The sequence below is a fragment of the Meles meles genome, chromosome X (assembly GCF_922984935.1).
Source record: "Meles meles chromosome X, mMelMel3.1 paternal haplotype, whole genome shotgun sequence".
Taxonomy (NCBI): domain Eukaryota; kingdom Metazoa; phylum Chordata; class Mammalia; order Carnivora; family Mustelidae; genus Meles; species Meles meles.
Window position 1 is genome coordinate 81491356 of NC_060087.1, and position 26265 is coordinate 81517620.

Genomic DNA, 26265 nt, shown 5'->3' on the forward strand with positions numbered 1-26265 from the left:
ATAATGCCTCGCTGCCCTGAATAAACTTGGCACTGTTGGACATCCTCCTCAGTGTCCCTCCTGTCCCCATCACTTTGTCTCTTTAACTTCTTTTCACCATCCTCTTACCCTCACGTTTCCTGGTTGATTTGTCACACTGGCCTCAACAGATTCAAACTTAAGTGACCATCAACTTAAGAAAGACTGCTATATGTAGAGAATGTTATATACAGAACTAAAGGTAATCACAAATAATAAAAAAAAAACAGTGATATATATGCAAGAAATAAATCCAAGCATATCACTAAAGAAAGCCAATGTATGATGAGAGATGAGAACAAGAGAAGAAAGGAACAGAGAAGATCCACAAAAACAAACCCCCTGCAGCCCAAAAATAAACCCCACTTGATTGTGGTGAATAATTATTCTAATTTACTGTGAATTCAATTTGTTAGTATTTTGATGAATATGCATCCATATTCTTCAGGGATATTGGTTTATAATTTGTGTTTTCAGTGTGGTTTTTGTTTGGTTTTGGAATCAAAGTAATGCTGGCCTCATAGAATGAGTTTGGAAGTTTTTCTTCCATTTCAATTTCCTGGAATATTTTAAGCAAAGATATTAATTGTTCTTTTTATGTTTGGTAGAATTCACCTGAGAAGCCATCTAGCCCTAGACATTTTATTTTTTAGTAAATTTTTGATAACTGATTGAATTTCTTTGCTGTTAATTTAGTTTGTTCAAATTCTTTCTTTCTGTTTCAGTGTTAGTAGTTTGTATGTTTCTAGGAATTTATCCATTTCTTTCATGATGCCTCGTCATTTATTTCTATTTTTTTTATTATTTCCCTTATTCTGCTGTATTTAAGCTTTAATTTTTCTTCCTTCTCTAGCTTCTTTAGTTGGAATATTAGGTTGTGTATTTGAGATTTGTCTTGCTTCTTAAGGTAGCCTATTTTGCAATATAATTCCTCCTTAGGATTGCCTTTGCTGCATCCCAAATTTAGACTGTTATGCTGCATTTCCATTTGCTTGCATGTATTTTTATATTTTTTTAATTCCCTGGTTAAGCTATTTATTCTTTACTATGATATTCTTTAACTTCCATGTATTTGTGGTCTTTCCAAAATTTTTTCTTGTGGTTGACTTCAGGTTTCAGAGCCCTGGGGTCAGAAAATATGTATGTATGATCTCAATCTTTTTGAACTTGTTGATGGATGATTTGTGACCCAGTATGTGATCTATTTTGGAGAATGCTCCATGTGGACTTGAAAAGAATGTGTATTCTATTGCTTTAGGATGAAATGTTCTGAATATATCTGTGAAGTCCTTCTGGTACAATATGTCCTTCAAAGTCATTGTTTTCTTTTTGATTTTCTGCATAGATGATCTCTCCATTGCTGTATGTGGGGTGTTAAATTTTCCTACATTATTGTATTATTAGCAATAAGTTTCTTTATGTTCACTAGTAATTGATTTATATATTTAAGTGCGTCCATGTTGGAAGCTTAAGTATTTAAAAGTGATAGATTTTCTCATTGGATAGACCTCTTTACTATGATATAGAAGTCTTCTCCATCTCTTATTACTGTCTTTGGTTTAAAATCTAGGTTGTCTGATTTACCTAGGGCTACTCCAACTTTTTTTTTTTTTATGTCCATTATCATGATAGATGGTTCTCCATCTCCTCACTTTGAATCTGCAAGCATCTTTAAGTCTAAAATGTGCCTCTTTTTGACAACATATTGATGACTCTTTCTTTCTTTCTTCCTTCCTTCCTTTCTCTTTATTTTCCCATTCTGATACCCTATGTATTTTGATTGGAACATTTATTCCATTTACATTCAGAGTGATCATTGATAGATACGAATTTAGTGTCATTGTGTTACCTGTAATGTTGGTGTTTCTGGTCATGTTCTCTGTTCCTTTCTAGTCTTTGTTGCTTTTAGTCCTTCTTTCCCATTCACAGTGTCCCCTTTAGTATTTACTGCAGAGCTGGTTTAGTGGTCACAAACTCCTTTATTTTTTTGTTTCAGAAACTTTTTATCTGTCCTTCTATCCTGAATGACAGCCTTGCTGGATAAGTTTCTGTGAAATTGATTTGTATTACCTTGTATGTTGTTTTTTTTAAATTTTTTTTCAAGATTTTATTTATTTGACAGACAGAGATCATAAGTAGGCAGAGAGGCAGGCAGAGAGAGAGAGAGGAGGAAGCAGGCTCCCCGTTGAGCAGAGAGCCCAATGTGGGGCTCGATCCCAGGACCCTGGGATCATGACCCGAGCGGAAGGCAGAGGCTTTAACCCACTGAGCCACCCAGGTGCCCCTCCCTTGTATGTTAAGGACTTTATTTCCCTGGAAGCTTTCAGGATTCTTTCTTCATCTGTGTATTTTGTGAATTTGACTATGGTATGTCTTGGTGTTGGCTTGCTTTTGTTGAATTTTATGGAAGTTTTCTGTGCCTCTTGTATTTCAATGTCTGTTTCCTACCTCAGATTAAGGAAGTTTCCATGTACAATGAGCTCAAATAAACATTATGTCCCATTTTCCCTTTCTTCTTCTGGGACTCCTATGATAAGAAATTTATTATGCCTTAAAGGAGTCATTGATTTTCTTAAAATTTACATGTGTGATCCAATACTTTTTTCCCCTCTTCATTTCAACTTCTTTATTTTCCATAATTTTATTTTCTGTATCACTGAGTCATTCCTCTGCTTTATCCATCCTTGTTTTCATTTCATCCAGTCAGTTCTGTATCTTGCTTATAGCATTTTTTTTTAAATTTTAGCCTGAATATTTTTTAGATCTTTTATTTCTGCATTAAGGGATTCTCTAATATCTTCTATGCTTTCCTCTACACCCAACTAGTAACCTTACGATTGTTATTTTAAATTCTGTTTCAGGCATCTTACATATATCTACTCTGATTTAATCACTGGCCATAACTTCTTCCTCTTTTTTGGGGGGGATGAATATTTCATCTTGTAGTTTCATCTAGGTTACTCTGTGTGTGTGTGTGTGTGTGTGTGTGTGTGTGTGTGTGTGTGTGCTATATTCCTGTTCCTGAGAGTAATGGGTATATTAAGAGGTGCTATACTGTACTGAGCCCTGGTGTTTCAGGAAGTGTTTCAGAGTGTGCAATCTGGTCTTGTGTTTTGGCTACTCCTTCCTTCATGTCAGTCCTCTGCAGAGTTTCTCCTTGCCTGCAGTGGTGAATGTTTGGACCATGCCCACTGTGTGGTAAGTTTTGACTAGATATATTCTATTTGCTTGTTAAAAGAAGCTAGATTCTATTTCTCCAGGAGTTGAAGTTTTGCAGCACTCTATGATCAGTAGGCTGGGTGTGTGCAAAAGGTTTATGGTGGTCTTCTGGGAGAGGAGCCTGCTGAGGTGGTTCCTAAGTGTGCTTGCCCTAGTAAAGATGCACATTCAAGGCCCAAGATGGCAGGATGTGGTGTCAGCAGCTCTAGCCTCCAGTGGGGGTGCTTTGTTACTAAAGTAGGTCAGTGCAGATGGGAGGGGGCAATGACATTGCTCCACTCTGTTGTCCCCAGAGCAGGAAGTTCACATCCACAAATCTTAAGGAAGCCTTCACAGAAAAGCAAATAATTTCCTCCTCTGTGTTCCTGTCACATACCTTCCTTCACCATGTCTTTGCCTAAGCTGTCTGTCTTCCAGCAGCAGAGTTCCCCTGTGTTTTGTCTCATGCACACAGCTGGGTTTCAAAACTCCAAATTTTAGGGACCCAGGGTGGTATGGGCCATCACTGATCCTCTAGGGGACGGTTTCACTGTACTGTGGTAGGTGGCAGTTTGTCCCAGGAACGCAGGAGCACAACCATGCAACTTTTTGAGGTTTATGGAAAAGTGCCTCAAAAAGCTGGCACCAAGGTTTGCTACCCTCAGCAGGTTTTTCTGTTCCTATGCTAACGAAGAGGGCAGCACATTGGTGGCCATCAGCTATTTTGTCTCAGGAGAGTCCATACCACCTCTCCCAAATGCACTCCAAGAAGGGGAACTGTTATTCCCTATGCCACCTGGGGATCCTCGATTACACTGTCTTTTCCTGGGCCGCCAATCCCCTTCCCCACAGGAGCACCACTATGTCTACCAGGCACAACCCTGGTGTCAGCACAGACTTCAAAAATGTCAGACTTTGAGCTCTGCTGTTTATAAAGACTTGTAGTAGTTAGACACTCTCCTTTTCACAGTTAAAGCTCTTTTGGGGTACAGTTTTTCTTGTGTAATCCCCTACAATGCTGCTTTCTCTTCACTGCCCCACTTTTTGCTCTTCTCACTATGATTAATTCTTCTTCCCCTCTGCAGCACCATAATTCTTTTGTCCCTCAAGTCACCTCTCTGCAGCTCCTACCTTCGACCACGTGGTTGTTTTTTCCCTCTAGCTGTGCAGTTTGTTCTCAGTCTTTACATAAACTCTTGGGATGTTCAGAATGATTTTATATTTGTCTGGCTGTGTTTGAGGGGTCCCCCTACTGCTCTGCCATCTTAACTCCAAAGACCCAAGTCTGCATTTCTGAACAGACAGGGTTCTGGATCGAAAGTGGAACTTTTTTACCAGGAACTCCAAGAAGATACACACCCTTTCAGTACCTCTGTCTTCTCACAGAATGTGAAGAAAACAGTCCCCAACTCAAAAAGCTGTTGGGAGAAGGAAAGGCTTTAATGTGTGTGCAGGGCTTAGACCAGACCCTGCATGCTCAGTGTTTTTCAAATATGCATTTTTAAAACAAATGAACATTTTAAAGATTAAGCAGAATCTCCTTGATGAAATTAGGAGAATAAAGAGAGCTACTGTCTTGAATTAATCATTGTGATAGGGGTGCCTGGGTGGCTCAGTGGGTTAAAGCCTCTGCCTTCAGCCCAGGTCATGATCCTGGGGTCCTGGAGCCCCATATCAGGCTTTCTGCTCAGTGGGGAGCCTGCCTCCTCCTCTCTCTCTCTGCCTGCCTCTCTGCCTACTTGTGATCTCAGTCTGTCAAATAAATTAAAAAAAATCATTGTGATAGAATTAGCTATGGGATTTTTATTTTATGAAATCCATATCAAAATTAAAGACAATATACGAGTTAACTTGAATTCTAAAAAATGATGTCTTAAAATATCAAAAATTTCAAAACAACAAATCTGACAAAGACCAAAAATTGGACACCCAGTCAACAGAGTGTTAACATTGTTGGCATCCCACTGGTATGGATAATTACATATAGATGCTAGGAGAATCAATTCACACTCAATCTCAACAGAATATTTACATAAAATAAAATGTGGAATATATTTTGGATCCTCTACTTTTGATACCATATTCATTAAGAGTACATTTGCACCTATAAAACCTTGTATTTTCTCCAAGGAGAATTAATGAAATAAAGGAAGAGAACACTGGAACAGTGATAATGGGAAGAAAGAAAGAAAGAAAGAAAGAAAGAAAGAAAGAAAGAAAGAGTTTACCATCTTTTTAAGGAAAAAAAGAGGGGATATTACTTCAAAGTTACTCTGATCTGTGGACTTAATGGTGGAGCACTATTCCATCTCTCATTCTGTGCAATGTTAACATACATTTTGAAGAGATTTTAAAGCCTACAATTTACTATTTCTCTTAATGATTCTTTTTAAATGTCTAGAAGATGATTTCAGAATGAGAACAAGTACTTCCAGATTCTTAGATCACTCCACTGGCACACACGTTCCCATGGATATCCTCTTGGCAATACTGAAAAATTGTTTTGAGTTCCCAAGAAATACCAGGTAATTGAGAGACATCAGTCTATGTAAGCTCAGTTTGGTATAATCCAAGTCTCAGAAAAGTCACATTTTTTTAATTGTAAAACCTTAAAGGGAGGGAAGTTCTCCATGACAGTCAAATAGAGAAATAGGGAAATTTTTTTTTAAATTTTTTTTATTCGTTTATTTGTTTATTTACAGCATAATAGTGTTCATTGTTTTGGCATCACACCCAGTGCTCCATGCAGTACGTGCCCTCCCTATTACCCACCACCTGGTTCCTCAACCCCCCACCCCCCACCCCACCCCCGCCCCTTCAAAACCCTCTGGTTGTTTTTCAGAGTCCATAGTCTCTCATGGTTCATCTCCCCTTCCAGTTTCCCTCAACTCCCTCTCCTCTCCTTCTCCCCATGTCCTCCATGTTATTTGTTATGCTCCACAAATAAGTGAGACCATATGATACTTGACTCTCTCTGCTTGACTTATTTCGCTCAGCATAATTTCTTCCAGTCCCGTCCATGTTGCTACAAAAGTTGGGTATTCATCCTTTCTGATGGAGGCATAATACTCCATTGTGTATATGTACCACATTTTGCTTTTGTTACTACCTAGCAAAAATCAAAGTCCCAGAATAAGAAAATTTCCTTTCCATGATAGTTTTGTTTGAAAGGCCAAAAATAAAATACATTAGCAAATATCAGCAGAATTTTTGCACATGTAGAGATTTCACAGAATTTGGAGTTATAGAATTGAATTATATAATTATATAAATGCAAATAAACCAAAGTTTATGAGTCAAATTCTAATACAATTTTAATACATTTTATCATAGTTACAATTTATAGGTTGTGGGATAACTATTGTATAAATGGAATCCTAAACATTTTCAATAATCTAAGTTTTGAGAATTGTAACAGACTACAGTACAGTTTTCATCCATCAAAAAAATCTAAAAGCACATTAAAAAGGTGACTTTAAAAGGTGACTATGAAATAAAATATAAAAACTGATTGTAAAAATTAGGAATATGATCACCGATTTTTTAAAAAATATGAATAGACATAGATGAATAACAGAATAGACTCAGCCAATGAAGTATGAATTTATCTAGAAGAAAAATAGAAGAGTTCTCCCAGAATACACTACAAAAGAATAAAGAGGTGGTATGAGAAAAAAAAAAACACATCTTATTCAAACACATATAATTAAGACTTGGGTAAAGAAAGAATAAAAGCGAGAAAACCTTTAAGATGACAGCAAGCAATTTGCCATATTATAGATATGTACAAGTCTCACTTTTTTTCTCACATCCAGTTCAACAAGCCCTATGTTCAGTTTCTAATAGAAATTGGAACATTTAATTTTTTTTCCTCAAAGATTTTATTTATTTGACAAAGAGAGATAGCAAGAAAGAGAGAGAGAGAGAACAAGCAGGGAGAGCAGCAGGGAAAGGGAGAGGGAGAAGCAGGCTCCCTGCTGAGCAAGAAGCCTGATGTGGGGCTCAATCCCAGGATCCCAGGATCATGACCTGAGCCCAAGGCAGATGCCCAACCAATTGAGTCACCCAGGTGCCCAGGAACATTTAATCATTGATTAAGCCTTCCATTCCCTCCCATTGTGTACAGAAAAACAAAATCAAATTCCTTGACTTAATTTAGCCCCTGACTACTTCTCAAACCTCCCATCATGCCACTCTTTCTTTCTTCATTATACACCATTGCACCAGTCTTGTCTTATTTCCCAGAAAACATCAAGATACTGGTCTTTGGCATTTGGACTTTCTGTTCCTCTTGCCTACATTTCTTAACTTGTGCCCAAACTTCACAAATCTTTCTAGTTATTCTTCAGACTAATATTTTATACCATCTTTTAGGGATGCTTACACTCATACAAATTAATTTGGTCTTTTGAGTATTCTTTAGCATACTTTGCTGTGTATTTCTTTTATAAATACACCAGGAATCCATATGTAAAAAATTTTACAAGATTGTTGTCTAACACAATGAAATACAATTTCCAGGAGAACAGGAACCTACTCTGGTTCCCCATTTACTTTCCAGCATTTATCACAGTGATCAGCATAGCAAAAGATATATGCTATATATTTGGGGTTTTTTGTTCATTTGCTTGTTGTTTTGTTTTTACCTTTTGTAGTTTCAAGTTTTATTTAAATTTCAGTTAGTAAACATATAGTGTAAATTTTGTTTCATGAGTAAAATTTAATGATTCATTCATTAACTATAACACCCAATGTTGATCGCAACAGTGCCCTCCTTAAAACCCATCACCCATTTAAATCACCCCACTGATAACCTCCCCTTCAGTAATCCTGTTTGTTCTCTATAATTGAGTCTGTTGTCTTTTTCTGGGTTTGCCTCTTTCCTTTTTTGCCAATCTTTTATCAGTTTCATTTTGTAAATTCCACATGAGTGATGTGTGTGTTTCTCTGACTGACTTATTTCACTTAGCATAATACATTCCAGTCACATTCATTTTGTTGCAAATGACAAGATTTCATTCTTTTGGAAGGCTGAGTAATACACATACACACACACACATCTGTTATAATTCTCAAAATTTAGACTCTTAAAAAGGTTTGGGATTCCATTTATACAATAGTTATACAATAGTTATAGATTATACAATACAACTATTATACAATAGTTATAGACAGATTAAATGGATAGAGAGGATATATATATATATAGATAGATCTATATCTATATCTATATCTATAGATCTATCTATATATATATATCCTCTCTATCCATCTAATCTATCTATAACTATTGTATAAATGGTTATATATATATGTATATCACAGATATATATATATATCTCACAGATTCTTTATGCATAAATAAGTCTATGTCCATGGACATAATTTAGCTATTGTTGATAATGCTGCTATAAACATCAGGGTGCATGTCTCCCTGTGAATCAGTATTTTTCTATATTTTGGGTAAATACCTAATAGTGCAATTGCTGGATCATAGGCATATAGTTCGATTTTTAATTTTTTTACATTTTTAAAAAAATTTTAGGAACCTCCAAACTATTTTCCACAGTGGCTGCCCCAGTTTGCATTTCCATCAACAGTGTAAGACAGTTCCCCCTTCTTCACATCCTTCCCCGCATTTGTTATTTCCTGTGTTGCTAATTTTAACCATTCTGACAGGTGTGAAGTGCTATTTTATCATAGTTTTCTTCTGTATTTCCCTGATGATGAATGGTATTGAGCAACTTTTCTTGTGTCTATTAGCAATCTGTATGGCTTCTTAGGATAAGTATCTTTTCATGTCATCTGTCAATTTATTAGCTGGATTATTTGTTTTTTGGGTATTGAGTTTGATAAGTTCTTCATAAATTTTGGATACTAAGCATTTATTAGATATATCATTTTCAAGTATCTTCTCATATTCTGAAGGTTGCCTTTTAGTTTTGTTTGTTTCCTTCACTGTGCAGAAGCTTTTTACTTTGATGAAATCCAAATAGTTCATTTTTGCTTTTGTTTCCCTTGCTTCTGGAGACATATCTAGTAAGAATTTACTACTGTCAAGGTCAAAGGGGTTGTCGCCTGTGTTCTCCTCCAGGATTTTGATGGTTTCAGACATCATATTTAGGTCTTTTATCCATTTTGAATTTATTTTTTATATGGTGTAATAAAGTAGTCCAGTTTCATTCTTCAGCATGTTGCTGTCCAATTTCCCCAAAAAAATTTTTGTTGAAGAGACTGTTTCCCATTGAATTATTCTTTCCTGTTTTGTCAAAGATTAATTGAACATATGTTTGTGGGTCCATTTCTGGGTTTTCTATTCTGTTCCATTGATCTATGTGTCCGTTTCTGTGCCAGTACCATACTGTCTTGATCACTGCAGTTTCATAATATAACTTGAACTTTGGGATTCTAATGTCTCCCATTTTGTTTTTCTTATTCAAGACTGTTTTGACTTACTGGGGTTTTTTGTGGTTCCATATGAATTTTAGGATTGTTTGTTCTAGCACTGTGAAAAATGCTGGTGTTATTTTGATAAGGATTGCAATAAATATGTAGATTGTTTTGGGTAGTATAGACATTTTAACAATATTTGTTCTCCCAATCCATGAGCATGGAATGTCTTCCCATCTCTTTATGCCATCTTTAATTTCTTTCATAAATGTTCTATTTTTATCAGAGTACAGATCTATTACCTCTTTGGTTAAGTTTATTCCTAGGTATCTTATGATACTTGGTGCAATTGTAAAAGGGTCCATTCTTTGATTTCTCTTTCTGCTGCTTCATTATTGGTATATAAAAATGCAACAGATTTCTGTACATTCATTTCGTACCCTGTGACTTTACTGAATTCAGGTATCAGTTCTAGCAATTTTTTGGTGGAGTATTTTAACTTTTCTACCTAGACTATTATATTATCTGAAAATGAAAGTCTGACTACTTCCTTGCTGATTTGGGATGTTTTTTTGTTTGTTTGTTTGTTTTTGTTTTCGTTTTTCTGTCTGATGGCTATGTCTATGTCTTCTAGTACTATGTTAAATAACAGGGGTTAAAATGGACCCACCTCTCTTGTTCCTCAACATCAAGGAACATCTCTCAGCTTTTCCAAATTGAGGATATCAGCCGTGGGTCTTGTATATATGGTCTTTATGATGTTGAGGTGTTACCTTATGCCTACTTTGTTGATTTTCCTTTTTTTTTTTTTATCAAGAATGGATGTTGTACTTTGTGAAATGTTTTCTTCTACATCTATTGAGAGTATCATAAGGTTCTTATTCTTTCTTTTATTAATATGGTGTATCATGTTGGTTGATTTGCAAATATTGAACCACACTCACAACCCAGGAATAAGTCCCACTTGATGTAATGAATCATTCTTTTAATGTACTGTTGGGTTTAGTTTGCCAATATTTTGTCAAGAATTTTTGCAGCCATGTTCATCAGGGATATTTGCCTATAATTATCATTTTTAATGGTGTCTTTGTCTGGTTTTGGAATTAAGGTAGTGTTGGTCTCATAGAATGAGTTTCCTTCTATTTCTATTTTTTTGAAATAGTTTGGGAAGAACTGGTATTAACTGTTCTTTACATGTTTGGTAGAGTACACCTGGGAAGACATTTGGACTTTTATTTGCTGGGAGATTTTTATTTACTGATTCATTTCTTTGCTGGTTAGTGGTCTTTTTGAATTTTCTATTTCTCTCTGTTTCAGCTTTGGTAGTTTATATATTTCTGGGAATTTCACCATTTTTCCAAAATTCCCTAATTTATTGGCACATAATTTTTCATAATATTCTCTCATAATTATTTATATTCCTATAGTGTTGATTGTGATCTCTCTTCTTTATTTATTCATTATTTTATTTGCTTGATTCCTTTCTCTTTTGTTTTTGATAAGTCTAGCTAGGGGGTTATAAATTTTATAAATTTTTTCAAGTTACCAGATCTTGGTTTCGTTTATCTCTTCTACTTTCTTGTGTATTTTGTATCATTTATTTCTGCTCTAATCTTTATTATTTCCCTTCTTCTGGTGACTTCAGGTTTTGTTTCTTGCTCTTTTTCTAGCTCCTTCAGGTGTGAGGTTACATCACATGTTTGAGATTTTTCTTCTTTTGTGAGGCATGTATTGCTATATATTACTATATAATATTCTTTTGACTGCTTTTGCTGCATCCCAAATGTTTTGGATCATCATATGTTCATTTTCATTTGTTTCCATGTATTTTCTTATTTCTTCTTTAATTTGTTGGTTGCCCCAATCATTCTTTAGTAAGATGTTATCTAACCTCCATGTATTTGTGGTATTTTATTTTTTTTTTCTTGTGGTTGACTTCAAGTTTCATAGTGTTGTGGTCTGAAAATATGCATGGCATGATCTCAATCTTTTTGTACTTTTTGAGGCCTGATTTGTGATCTAGTACATAATCCATTGTGGAGAATGTCCCACATGTACTAGAAAAGAATATGTACTCTGCTGTTTTAGGATGAAGTGTTGTAGTAGATCTGTTATTCTCATCTGGTCCAGTGTGCCATTCAAAGCCATTACTTACTTGTTGATCTTCTTAGATGATCTGTCCATTGATGTAAATGAGGCATTAAAGTTCCCTATTTTTATTGTTTTGTCCCTATTATTATTGTAGTATTATTAATTGATTTTATATTTGGGTGCTCTGAAGTTGGAGACATAAATATTTATAATTGTTGGATCTTCTTTTTGGATGGTCCCCTTTCTTATGATACAGTAACCTTTGTCATGTTTTGTTACAGTCTTTGGTTCAAAATCTGGTTTGCTTGATATAACTATTTCTCCTATTTTTTCATGGCCATTTGCAAGAGAAATATTTCTCTATCCTTTCATTTTCAATCTGCAGGTGTCTTTAGCTCTAAAATGAGTCTGTTGCAGGTAGCATATAGATGTTTTGTTTGTTTGTTTGTTCATTTGTTTTATCCATTCTGATACCCTGTTTCTTTTGAGTGGAGCATTTAGTCCACTTGCATTCAGAGCGATCATTGATAGATTTGAATTGAGTGCCATTTTATTGTTTGTTTTGCTGTTGTTTCTGGAGATTCTTTTCTCTGTTCCTTTCTAGTTTTTGTCACCTTTGGTCTTCTTTTCCCACTTAAATAGTTCCCTTTAATATTTCTTGCAAGTCTGATTTAGTGGTAACAAACTCCATTAGTTTTGTTTGTCTGAGAAACTCAGACTTTCCATTCTGAATGATAGCTTTCCTGAATAGAATATTTTTGTTTGCAGATTTTTCCCACTCAGAACATTGAATATATCATGCCATGTAAGCTTCTGGCTTACATATTTCCATGTAGAGATCTGCTGCTAACTTTATTTATCTTCCCTTTTATTTTAGGTACTTCTTTTGTCTTTCTTCTTTTATATATATTTTTTCTTTACCACTACATTTTGCAAATTTGTTTATAGTATAGCTTGGTGTCAGCCTGCTTTTGTTGATTTTTATGGAAGCTCTCTGTGCCTGCTGCTTTTGGATGTCTGTTTTCTTCCACAGATTAGGGAAGTTTTCAGTTATAATTTTCTCAAATAAAGGTTTTTCTCCTTTCCCATCTCATCTTCTTTGACTCCTATGATACTAATATTATTATACTTTATGGAGTCACTAAGTTCTCTAAGTTTACATTTGTTATCCAATATTTGTCTTGCCCTCTTTTCAGTTTTACAATTTCCCTTAATTTTATCATCTGTATCACTTATTTCTTCCTCTGCTTATTCTATCTTCATTATCATTATATCAAATCTGTTTCAAATCTTGTTTATTAGATTTTTTATTTCTTCCAGACTAGTTTTTATGTCTTTTATCTCTGTTGCAAGGGATTCTCTGGTGCCTTTTATGCTTTTCTCAAGACCAGCTAGTATTCTTATGATTGTTGCTTTAAACTCAGGATCAGGCATTTTACTTATATCTGTTTCAATTAGATCCCTGGCTATGGCCTTTTCTTTTTCTTTGTTTTGGGATGAATTCATTTGTCTTGGCATTTTGTCCAGGTCTCTGTCTTCTTCTATGTGTTAGTGAAGCCTGTTAAATTTCCTGCTCCTGAGAGTATGTCTTAATGAAGAAGAGGTCATATACCATCCAGGGCCGGGCACTGTAGGAAGTATTTCTGGTATATACCATTTGTACTCTGCTGCTGTGTTTTGGCTGTTCTTTCTCTTGGATCAGTCCTCTGTAGTTTCTCCTTGCCTGCAGTGGTAAATCATGGTATATCCATACAATGGAGCATGACTCTGCCATGAAAAATAATGGACTATTGATACGTACCATGACATGAATGAAACTCAAAACACTTATGCTGAGTGAAAGAACTGAGACAAAATAGAGCACACATGGTATGATTCCATTTCATAAAACTCTGAAAAATGAGAACTAAATAGCAACAAAACTGACCAATATTTGCCTGAAGACAGAAGTGGTGGGAAGTATAGGTGCTGGAGAAGGGATTTCAAAAGGGCACAAGAAAAATCTGGGGGATGACAGACATGTTTATTATCTTGACTCTGGTGTTTTTTCACATGTGTCAAAACTTATTTAATTGTATACTTTAAATATGTGGTGTTTATTGGATGTCAGTTATACTTCAATAAGGCTATTAGAAATTTAAAAAGGAAGATAAGAAGTAATTATAATTTTAAAATATGTCAGTGCATTTATTAAGCTTCAAGAAAAAAATGTAAAAAGCTTCAGTGAGGTACAGGACTAAGGTAGATACATGAGGTGAAAAAACAAATACTAATATCAAAGATAATAGAGAAATATAAATACACTCAGATGAATATAAGAATGTGATACAGAAATATAACTATGGAACTTCGAAAAACGTATTTTAACTAAGTAGCAATCCTCATGTTATGTTTACAAGCAAGATAAAATATTTTTATCTTGATAAAATTTGTAAATTTTAAGATAAATTTATATTTTCCTATGAACTAAGAAATCCTTAACAAAAAGAATGGTTAAGGTGTTTCTGGGTGGTTCAGTCAATTAAGTGTCTGCCTTCAACTCAGGTCATAATTCCAGAGTCAGAGGATTGAGTCCCACATCGGGCTCCCTTCTCAGTGGGGAGTCTTGCTCCTTCTCTCTCTTACTATCTCTTAAGTAAATAAATAAAAAGTCTAAAGAAAATGGTCAGGTCTAATTGAATCCTGCAATGATAATAAATTTTATCTAAGGGAACAGCATATATATATATATATATATATATATATATATATAGAGTTACTAACATCCATTGTTCTCCTTTATATATTCCTAAGAGAGTATCTGACCACTACTTTAATTTTTTTTCAGCTTTGTTGAGGTATAATTGTTATCAAATATTTAAAATATTCAGATATTTAAAACATACAATGGAGCACTTGGGTGACTCAGTCAGTTAAGCATCCAATTCTTGGTTTAAGCTCAGGTCATGATCTCAAGGTTGTGAGATGGAACATTGCATCAGGCTTCATGCTCAGTGCAGAGTCTGTTTCTCCCTTCCCAAACCCATCTGCTCCTCCCCTGCTCTCTCTCTCTCAAATAAATAAATAAAATCTTTAAAAAAAATAAAATATACAACATGGTGATTTGTTACACACATATATTGTGAAAGAAATACCCCACTGAGTTAATTAACACATCTGAAGAACACTGTTTTAAACAGAGAATGCAAACTAGGGTTTGAGAATAGTGTTCTCATGAATTTCAAACTTATAGCTTTAGGGAAGGAGTGGTGTAACTACATAAAATTACTGTAGTATAAGTAAACATATATTTATTAATGGTGTTTTATTAAAAAATAGGTATCCTTACTTCTTCATTCATACATTTGCTTATTTATCTATGTATTTTCACTATAGACTCATGAATTTTTATTTTATTCAGTGGGTTATAGTATCACACTGTAATAGTTTGAATTGTTTTTTATTTGGTAACTAATGGCATGGCTCATCTTTTCTTGTATTCATTGGCAATTTGGATGTCTTCTGTTATGACATGATGTCTGTTATGACATTTTTTGTGTATTTTCTTTTTATTTTTGTGTTTTGCCTTTTTACTCTTTTTTTTTTACTGTATTCCCTATGCTGTACTTTTATCTCCATGACTTATTTATTTTATAACTGGAAATGTGTGCCTGTTAATCCCCTTTATTTATTTCTCTCATCCTCAGCAACATCCCCTCTGGCAATTACCAGTTTATTTTCTGTATTTTAAAGTCTATTCTTTTATGTTTTGTTTTGTTTTGCTTTGTTTTGTTTTTGATTTTTGAATTCTACATGTAAGTAAAATCATATGGCATTTGTCTTTCTCTGACTTATTTCTCTTAGCATAACACCCTCTAGGTCCATTCGTGTTGTCACAAATGTCAAGATCTCATTTTTTTTAATGCCCAAGTAACATTTAATTATATATATATATATATATATATATATATATGCCATATCTTTGTCTTAATCCATTAATCTTGAAAATTAATAATTTGCAATAAATATAAGGGCCAAATATATTTCCCAAAACTGGAAAGTTTAAAAGCAAGTGCAAGTTAAGCACTGTGTTTTTAACAGCTAAAAGTTTAAATTTTAAAAATCACAATAAAAAACAGAAATTAGAGATGAATAAAAATGAAAATACAACATAAAACTTATAGAGTACAATAAAACAAATAAGCAGAGGGAAGTTTATAGCCATAAATGCCTACACTAAAAAAGTAAAATATCAAATTAATAATCTCACTTAATAATCTAAGGGTTTAGAAAATGAAAGTAATAAACTACTAGAAGTAGGAAAAAAATTTTTAGAAATAAATAAGAGAATAGAAAAACAATAGAGAATCAGTGAAAAATAAGTTTATTTTTAAAAATATATACCAACAAATTTTGTAAACCCTGAGCTAAATTCACTAAGAAAATAGAGATTCAATTAACTAAAAAATGAGGTTTTAATACCAACTTTACAGAAATAAAAAGGATTTTAAGGGAATATCATGACTAATTGTGTACCAACAAATTAGAAAACCTAGATCAAATTAATAAACACCTAGAAGCACACAGATTACTAAAACTAACTCAAGAAGGTAATGTTTGGACAGACCTAAAATATGTGAAGACATAGAATCAGTATATTTTTTAAAAACAATCACAACATAGAAAAGTCCACGTTTAGTTGGCTTTATTGGTGGATTCTACTAAGCACAAGAAAGAATTAACACCAACCAGTCTTAAACTTTCCAAATAATAGAGGAGGAAGTACTCATAACTTATCCTATGAAGCCTGTATTCCTCTACCATCAAAAACAGACAAAAGTCACACACAAACACAAAATCTACTGACCAATATCCCTTAAGAACATAGATGTGAAAAAACTCAAAACCATACTAGCAAATCAAATTCAATTACATATTGAATAGATTGCACATGATGATCAATTACAATTTATCCCAGAAATATATAAATGGTTCAACTTAAGAAGTACTATCAACAAAATATATCATTTTAATAAAATTAAACAAACAAAAAAAACCTTGATGTTTCAACTGACACCCAAAGAATACTTTACAAAATACAATATACTTTCATTATAAAAGTATTCATTAAAGTAGGAAAAGAATGGAACTTCCACAACATCATAAGGACATTATTTTTAGAAACCTACAGGTAACATTATGATCAATGGCTAAAGAATAAAAGTCATTCCACTAAGTTCAGGAACAAGAAAAGAATGCTGACTTTCAACATTTCCATTTAACATAGCATTGGGAATTCTAGCTAGAGCAATTAGGCAAGAAAGAAAAATAAAAGGCATCCACATTTGAAAGGACAAAATGAAAACATCTCTATGACAAGAAGGCATGTTTCTATATATAGGAAATCCCAAAGAATCAGAAAAATTTACAAATTAAAAAAACAAACAAACCCAGGGGTGCCTGAGGTATGCAGTCAGTTGAGCATACAACTTTTGGATGTGGCTCAGGTCATGTCGGCGTTATGAGATCCAGCCCTGTGTTGGGCTTTGCACTCAGTGCAGAATCTGCTTGAAATTCTCCCTTCCTCTCCCTCTGCCCCTGCTGCTTGTGCTCTCTCTCACTCTCTGAAATAAATAAATAAATCTTAAAAAATATATAACATGGAGGACATTAGAAGAAGGAAAGGAAAAGTGAATTGGGGTAAATTGGAGAGGGAGATGAAGCATGAGGGACTGTGGATTCTGAGAAAAAAACTGAGGGTTTGGGAGGAGAGAGAAGTGGGAGGATCGGTGAGCCTGGTGGTGAGTATTAAGGAGGGCACATATTGCATTAAGCACTGAGTGTGGTGCATAAACATTGAATCTTGGAACACTGGAAAAATCAAATTAAATAAATAAATAAACCGGAAAAAACTACTAGACTTAAATGAATTCTGTAGTTACAAGGTACAAGATCAATTAAGGAGTGCACTTGTCATGATGAGCACTGGGTGATGTATGGAAATGTTGAATCACTATATTTTACACGTGAAACTAATATAGCACTGTATCTTTTTTTTTAAGATTATTTATTTATTTGATAGAGAGAGATCACAAGTAGATAGAGAGGCAGGCAGAGAGAGAGAGGCAGGCTCCCTGCCGAGCAGAGAGCCCGACGCGGGACTCGATCCCAGGACCCTGAGATCTTGACCTGAGCCGAAGGCAGCGGCTTAACCCACTGAGCCACCCAGGCGCCCTTATAGCACTGTATCTTAACTAACTAGAATTAAAATAACTTTAAAAAGGAAAAAAAAAACATAAAAATATGTTGTATTTTTAAACACCACAATGCGCTTACTAAAAAGGAAAGTAAAAAAAAAAATATTTACAATATAATCCAAAATAATAAAAATACCTAGAATTAAATTTAACTAAGGAGGCCAAAATCATATGTTCATTGAAAATTATAATACAGTGTTGAAAGAAATTAAAGAAGTCCTAAATAAATTGAAAAAACAATTCTGTATCATGAGTTGGAAAACTTGATACTGTTAAGATGTCAATAACTACCCCCAAAAAACTACAGATGTGATGCAATCTCTTTAAAAAATGCATAAACAATGAATTCTGGAACACTGAAAAGAAATAAAATAAAATAAAATGGAAAAAATATTCAATGGCCATTTTAGCACAAATGGAAATGCTTATCCACAAATTGAAATGAAATTACAAGTGATATGAAACCACACCCTTGGGCTTTCTAAGCAATAGGAATTGACAAAAGGTGGACAGGGAATCCAGGCAAGGCTTTTTTGGAGTTTATCCTCAAGCACAAGGGATATAGCACAAAGGAAAGAATCTTCATGTTGACTTTCCTAGAAGAAATTGGGGAACATTTTAAAGAGGCTTAAGTTGGGGGGTGCCTGGGTTGCTCAGTTGGTTAAGCGACTGCCTTTGGATCAGGTCATGATCCTGGAGTCCTGGGATTGAGAACCACATCAGGCTCCCAGTTCCATGGGGAGTCTGCTTCTCTCTCTGACCTTCTCCCCTCTCATGCTCACTCTTACTCTCTCTCTCTCTCAAATAAGTAAACAAAATCTTAAAAAAAAAAGAGAGGCTTAGATGGCATAAAGGTTAGGATTAGCATCTTCCTTCAGTTCAGGTCATGATCCCATGGTCCTGGGATCAAGCCCTGCATCAGACTCCTTGCTCAGCAGGAAGTCTGCTTCTCCCTCTACCTGCTGCTCCCACTGCTTGACCTCTCTCTGACAAATAAATAAATAGAATCTTAAAAAAAAATTGTGATGTTTAAGCATGTAGAGGCTGGGATTTATTGGCACCCATGCACTTAAAGAACATGCTTCTTCATATATCACATATTTAATTAGCATGTTAAATCTCCATCCTTGGGTGTGATTTTTAGTATTTTAATGAGGAAGAAAGTCAGTGAAAGGTCAGCATTGGGGTTTATCTTGGTGCATATTGGTTTGTTTCAGTCTTGGCCTGTCTTCCTAATCAGATCCTTCCTTTTGGTAAGAATCCTGCCTCCACATTCCTGCAAATAAGCTACTCAAGCGGAAAACACTTTCAGTTATCTTACAAGATATATAACTCAAGAGGCAGTGTTTCAACTATCAAAGAACAGTGGATTTTGTGGTTAGCTTTGAGGGTACCTGAGTCCAGTCCCTGCTCTGTCTCACGAGGGACCCAAATAGTCAAAATAATGTTGCAAAAGAAAAACAAAGGTCTTACATTTCCTCATTTCAAAACTTACTATGAAGTCACAATAATCAAGAGGATAGATGCATAGATCAGTGAAATAAAATTGAGAGTCCAGAAATAAATCCAAACACCTCTGGTCAATTGACTTTCAGCAAGGGTGTCAAAATTATCCAATGAAGAAACATAATGTTCTCTTTAACAAATAGTGCTGAGATAACAGGATATCCACATACAAAAGTACAAAGTGAGACATGTCTTTCACATCATATTAAAAAAAAAAAACTCAAAATGGATCAATTAAATAAATATCAGAGCTAAAACCATAACACTCCTGGAAGAAAATATAGCAGTAAATCTTTATGACTTTGGATTTTGTAATGGCTTCTTAGATACGACACAAAAGTATAAGAACCAAAAAAAAAAAAGATAAATTTTATTTCATCAAAAGTAAATATATTTGAGCATCAAAGGGCACTACCAAGAGAGTGAAAAGATGACCCATAAAATGGAAGAAAATATTTCCAAATCATATATTTGGTAAAGCTCTAGTATACAGAATATATAAAGGAATGTTATAACTCATCAGTGGAAAAGAAAATAGCTCAGTTTAAAAATGGGAAAAACATTTGAATAGACATTTCTCCATAAAGGATTTTTAAACGGTAATATACAGATAGAAAGATATGCATTAATCATCATCAGAGAAATGTAATCCAGGCATAAAAGGTAGCACTTCATGCCTATAAGAATGGCTAAATAATATTTAGTTTAAAAAAAAAAAAGAAAATCACGGTTATTGGTGAGAAAGGGGAACCCTTATATTTTACTGCTGGGAATGTAAAATTCTTTAATTACTATGGAAAACATTTGGTGGTTCCTCAAAAAATTAAACATAACATTATCATATAATCTAACAATTACACTACCAACAATATACTCAGAAGAGTTGAAAACAGGTACATGAGAAATACTTGTACTTGAACGTTCCTAGTAGCATTATGCAAAAGAAAAAAAATAGTGAAAATAATTTATCAACAGATGAATAGATAAACAAATTGTGGTGTATACATGTAATGGGAAAATATCTTGTCATAAAGAACAATGGCTTATGGATACATGCTACAATGTGGATGAACACCCAAAGTGTTATGCTAATTGGAAGAAGCCAGACATTAGAAAGTATGATTCCACTTATATGAAATATCCAGAATAAGTAAATTCATGGAGATAAGACAGGTAGTTGTGATGGGCTTAGGGTAGAGAATGGATAATAAATAATTACTTAATGGATATAAAGTTTTCCTTTGGAGTGATGAAAATGATTTGGAATTAGATAAAGTGCTTGAATAACATTATGAGTATACGAAATACCCCTGAATTGTCCATTTTAAAATGGTTAATTTTATGCTATATTAATTTTTCCTCAATACAAAATAGCTACTGATATTCATATATAGTCATTCATGATGGAATATCTTGGGCATAATATATAAGAGCGTGGATTCAGCATTTGTCTCTCAAGATCAAACAACTATGGGTCAGAGGAGGATGGGAGACATATGGATTCAATATACCCTTTGTGGTTCTTGAATTCTTTACTTTGTGCATACTTTACCAATATAATATAACATTAAAACATTTTTTTAAAAAAAGGGAACACATGAGTTACTCTAAAAGTCATACTAACAACAGTTGCTGATTAAATTCTTGAGATAAAAGAAAGGCTAGTAAGATAAAGTAAAAGACCATTTCTAGCAGTATTAAGAAGGTTGATGAAGGGGGCACCTGGGTGGCTCAGTGGGTTAAAGCCTCTGCCTTCGGCTCGGGTCATGATCTCAGGGTCCTGGGATCGAGCCCCGCATCGGGCTCTCTGCTTGTCAGGGAGCCTGCTTCCTCCTCTCTCTCTGCCTGCCTCTCTGCCTACTTGTGATCTTTGTCTGTCAAATAAATAAATAAAATCTTTAAAAAAAAAAAAAAAAAAAAAAGAAGGTTGATGAAGGACTATGGTTGAATAAACTAAAGAAAGTTAAGGAAATTGGGATGGAATGGGAAAATGCATATTGACCACCATGGAGTATAGGAGCTTGAAGAAAGTTAAGAAGATCACTTTACCCTATACCTTTTGCAGCAGAGAAATCGGGCCATAACCCAATTATGCAAAACAAAAACAAACAAAACAATAACAGTGCATCCTCACAGAACAAATACTATATAAAATATTAATTTTAGTAAACAATTTTGAGCAACTACTAGAAACAAGGCACTATGGACCATTAAGTAAAATAATCAGCGGCATTATACTAAAATAATTCATATCAGTGGTGTCTACTAGAATCAAGATATGGCAGTTGTAGTCCCCAAGTCAATTCTTTTTAGAGTCATCTAATCTTAGTTTTCTAGTAGCACAAAGGCATCGATTATTACAAGGTAATCCAGTGGGGTGAAAGAGTACAGATGTTAAAATTTGCCAACAAAGCAGTATTCACAGTACACCATAGGCATACACAGAGATGTGTCTCTAAAGGGAACTCCAGTGAGACTGGCTCCTTTTTTAAGACAAAGATTCTTTTCTAATGGGACCCTACTTCATGAACATAATTAGAGTATGGAGGTTCTTTTCAAATTGAGTTCACCAATTCTCTATGATTAAAACTTTTTTTTTTTACTATGTGCTTACTTCTGTGCAATATAAGCAGAAGCTTTCTCCATTTCCAAAAGTGAACATCTTACACCTACAAACAAAAAACCATTCAGCATACACCCAGAGTAATGATAAATTGTTCAACCTCACTGTTTGGTGAGAAAAGTCTATGTTAGAACCTGAACAAATTAACCAACCTTAATTTATAAAGAGGAGACCCTACCAACAACAGAGACTGTGAATGAGCAAGAGACTTTAGAACTAAATAAAGAAAAAAACCCCACACAATTGGATTATTTCAAAAGGATTTATTTTCAGCTTGGATAATATCCATCTAAAGATTTTTTTACCTTACAAATTAAAAGTCTAAAAGTGCCAGGCTTTGGTAACTCTAATTCAGAGCTATTTTGTATTTACTAAATAGAATGTGACAGCGATCTGAAATAGTTCTAAAACACAGAAAGCAATTAGAGAACTTGATAATTTTACCACTGAGAAGAATGAACTGAAATCAACCTTCACTTTAATTATGTATAAAGAAGTATAATTACCGCATAGACAGTAATCAGGAAAAATAAAAGTACTTTTCTCTGTTATCTGGTAGATAGCAAGCTAGCTTGTTTAATCTGTTCACCTCTTGTGTAATAAAGATAACAAATTAGTTACTGCAATGCCATCAAAATCTCACCCCATAGTAAAAGTTTAGAAAAAAAAATAGTTTTCCCCAATGTAATAATATACTTTTTTCTCTGTTGATATGAAGCCTAACCAGGTAAATTTAAGGAATTTCCTTATAATTCTTCTCCATTTATTAAGATAAGAGCATCTAGCAAAGTCACAAATTACTGGATACATCAATCCAGGCACAAAAACATTAAAGCCATTAGAGTAATATTATGTTTGTTTCAACCTGATTTAAATTTATTGACTATTTCCTTTATAATGTTAAAGAAATGGGATTTCTCTGGATTTTAGATATTAATATGTACCATGGACATTTGGGCTGTGTCTACATATTCAATAGCAATATTGCATTCACAGAAATTTGGGTTGACAAAATCAACTGCAGCATTCATACACAGCAGCAGAGTTAGCAGACACCCAGTGTTCTAACCTGCTCCTTTCACAGGCTAGTCTATTGAGCTGGACGTTAAATCCAAGTTGCTGAGCCACCATACTTGAGGCTGAAAAATCCTACACTGGTTTGTGAAACAACTAGAAATTTGGATATCCACATCAAGGGGGGTGTTGTGTGCAAGGGAAACTGCAGGAGGCCTTCCTAAGAGTTGAGTATTCCAACTGTCAAGCCACTGCCATCTAAATGCTAGGACAGGTGGCCATATCCAGTAATTTCACATTTCATCTGCAAGTCTGCTCTTTAACTCAAGGCAGCCAAGAGATGATGGTCTAGTTGGGCAGAAAAGATGCAAAGGGACAGACTTCTTCATCTCCTACCACTGTAAACATTTGGATGTGCTAAAATCATGTTGTTTTCATTTAATGCCTTTCATCCATGTCCCTAATCCCTCTAGATTATGAGAAATGACAGGTCCACAGTTCAAGAAGGACTACTTTGAGACAATGAACTGCCTAGTACTATTTCATTCTTCACAGTTCCTCATGACTTGTCTTATATTTTAAGCACTATACAAAATAAATTTGCATCACGGGATGAAAATACCTGAGACTTAGAGTCACTGACAGAAATAGACTAGCACTTAATAAGGACTCAATTACGTTTCATAGTAATTAGATGAGCTGACAGCTAGATTAATCTTTCTCCCAATTAGGACCAAAAGGATTGTCAAGGGGGAAAAATGTCTCCAAACATTTTGAGATTAAGGGAAGAGTTTCCCATTCTTGATACAGTCTCCTATGTATGACATTTAAATAAAAATTATAAAAAGAGCAAAAAAAGAAAGAAAAGGAGGTTATTAGAACATTGAACAGTATGAGAGAACAAAAGGAAGCATGAGGGTAATGCAGGTGGTTAGAATCAGTAAAAACCACAGTGGATACTATCCTGTGACTGAATGTGTTATAGCCACCTGTAATCTTAAAAGAGACAGTAAGGAAGATGAGTGCTTTAATCATGTAAACGTGGGGTTTCTTAATAACTTATTGGAGAAAAGGGATGTATTTATTGACACATGAGGCAAGTTTAAACAAAAAAAAAAGGAAGCTGAAAAGAAAAACTCTGAAATCTAAAATTATACACTATTCCCTTCCCCCGGGTGGTAGGAAAAAAACAGATATATTATTAGAGAGTAAAATCACAAAATCTTCAGGAAACTAAGAACTTGTCAAAGTAGCCAATGAATATTCAGAAAGGCCACTCAGTCAGATAGATAGAATTTTACAGATTCAGGCTGGAAACAAAGATATTTTGGAACATTTATGGCAGAGGTGAAACCAACTCTAGATATGGGCAAGGGATCATGTATTTCCTAAAATTCCAAGCAGATTGAGTGGTCTGAGAAAGAAAAGTTTGACTTGAGAGAATTACAAGTATGGGGATCAAGTAAAGGGGCTCAACTCTTCTTATTTTGTGAATTTTTTTTCTGATCCAAAGAAATGTATTTAGAATACCAGCTTGTGGGCTCAGGAAAATTAAGAGGGAGGTGCAAACATAAATGTTAACACATAAGTTTTTCTTTGGCAGCTTATATTCAAATATTGCAGGTAGAAAGATCACAAAACAAATCAGTGTATCTAAGGTTTAAAGTCATATGGCTTCGTATGTACTCATTCATTTGTAATTTATTCTCTGATGCTTACCCCTATCACTTCTTAATTCTGAGTGTTATTCTCCAATTCCGTATAGAATTGATCACTATCTCACATTAAATTGATCCTCAACTAGTGGAGATAGATGAATGGTTCATTGAACTATTTGGAGAAATGCCAAAGATATGTAATGAAAAAGCAGGTTTAGAATTTCATATATAAACTAGCTAGAGAATAAAAACAAGTGTATGTCTTCTGGATTCTAGATTGAAGTTCATGTTTTCAAGTGAAATGAGACAATTTACATATAGAATGGTACCACGAATGACTCCAAATCTAAATACACACACGCACACACAAACACACACACACAAACATTAAGAGAACTGTGTTCATTTCAATCCTGCAAAAAAAGGGCATCAAAAAATATAATTATGAGGAAATGTGAAATTAATAAGAACATTAATTTTACATTTTAAGATCCAACAGAACTTCTTTTTGCATCTGGATTTGTGTCAACTCCAAGGTGAAGAAAATTATATATCTCTGATAATAGGAGTGTTATATGGAAAAGTAAAAATGATTATGTGATATACATACATAAACCTAAGCATTATACATGAAAATATTACTGATAATTGAAAGTTCATTAATAATTGTCATAGCTTTCTTACACCACAGGTTACTTTTATACTTTTAACAAATACAATTAAAGGAGGGGGGGAGAAGTGCCTAAAAAAGTTCCTTATTGAAGGGTCTAATGTTCAGATTTAATTGTGTTTCCCCTGTGGGAATTTTTTTCCAGCTTTACTGAGATAAAACTTGCATAAAACATTATGTAAGTTTAAGATGTACAACCTGTTGATTTGATATAGTTTTATATTGCAGAGTGATTACCATCATAGCATTAGGTACCACCTTCATCAAGTTCAGTAACTACCATTTCTTTTTTTGTGATGAGAACATTTAAGATCTACTGTCTTATACACTTTTTAAAAATTTTGAAATAATTTTGAAATAAGTCCAAGATTACAGGAAAGTATCAAGAGAATACTACAAAGAACACCTACATATATTTTATCTAGATTTTTCAAATTTAGAATTTTTGCTTTATTTACACCCTTTCTCTTCTATCTATCATCTATCTTCCATCATCTACCTAATTTATCATTTATCTGCATCCACAGTCAGAATACTACATAATGCTCTATCCTCACTTTATCATTATGTTACAACTAGAAGCACACAATGACACTATATGCTTTATTATTAATTTTGGGTACCAGGTCAAGACATTGTCAGGTTTCTCTACTGTATAGTTACTAGCTTTTCCTTTGTAATAATCTGTCTTTGTAGAGACAATTCAAGGCCATGCCATTACACTGCTCCTTGTCAATCTTTCACCCTTCTTCCCTGGATTTGACACCCACTGATGATTCTGGCCTGAACCAATCCTTAAGATAATGTTTATACAATAGTTATTTTTTTCCCAACACTACTATTTCCTTCACATCTACTGTA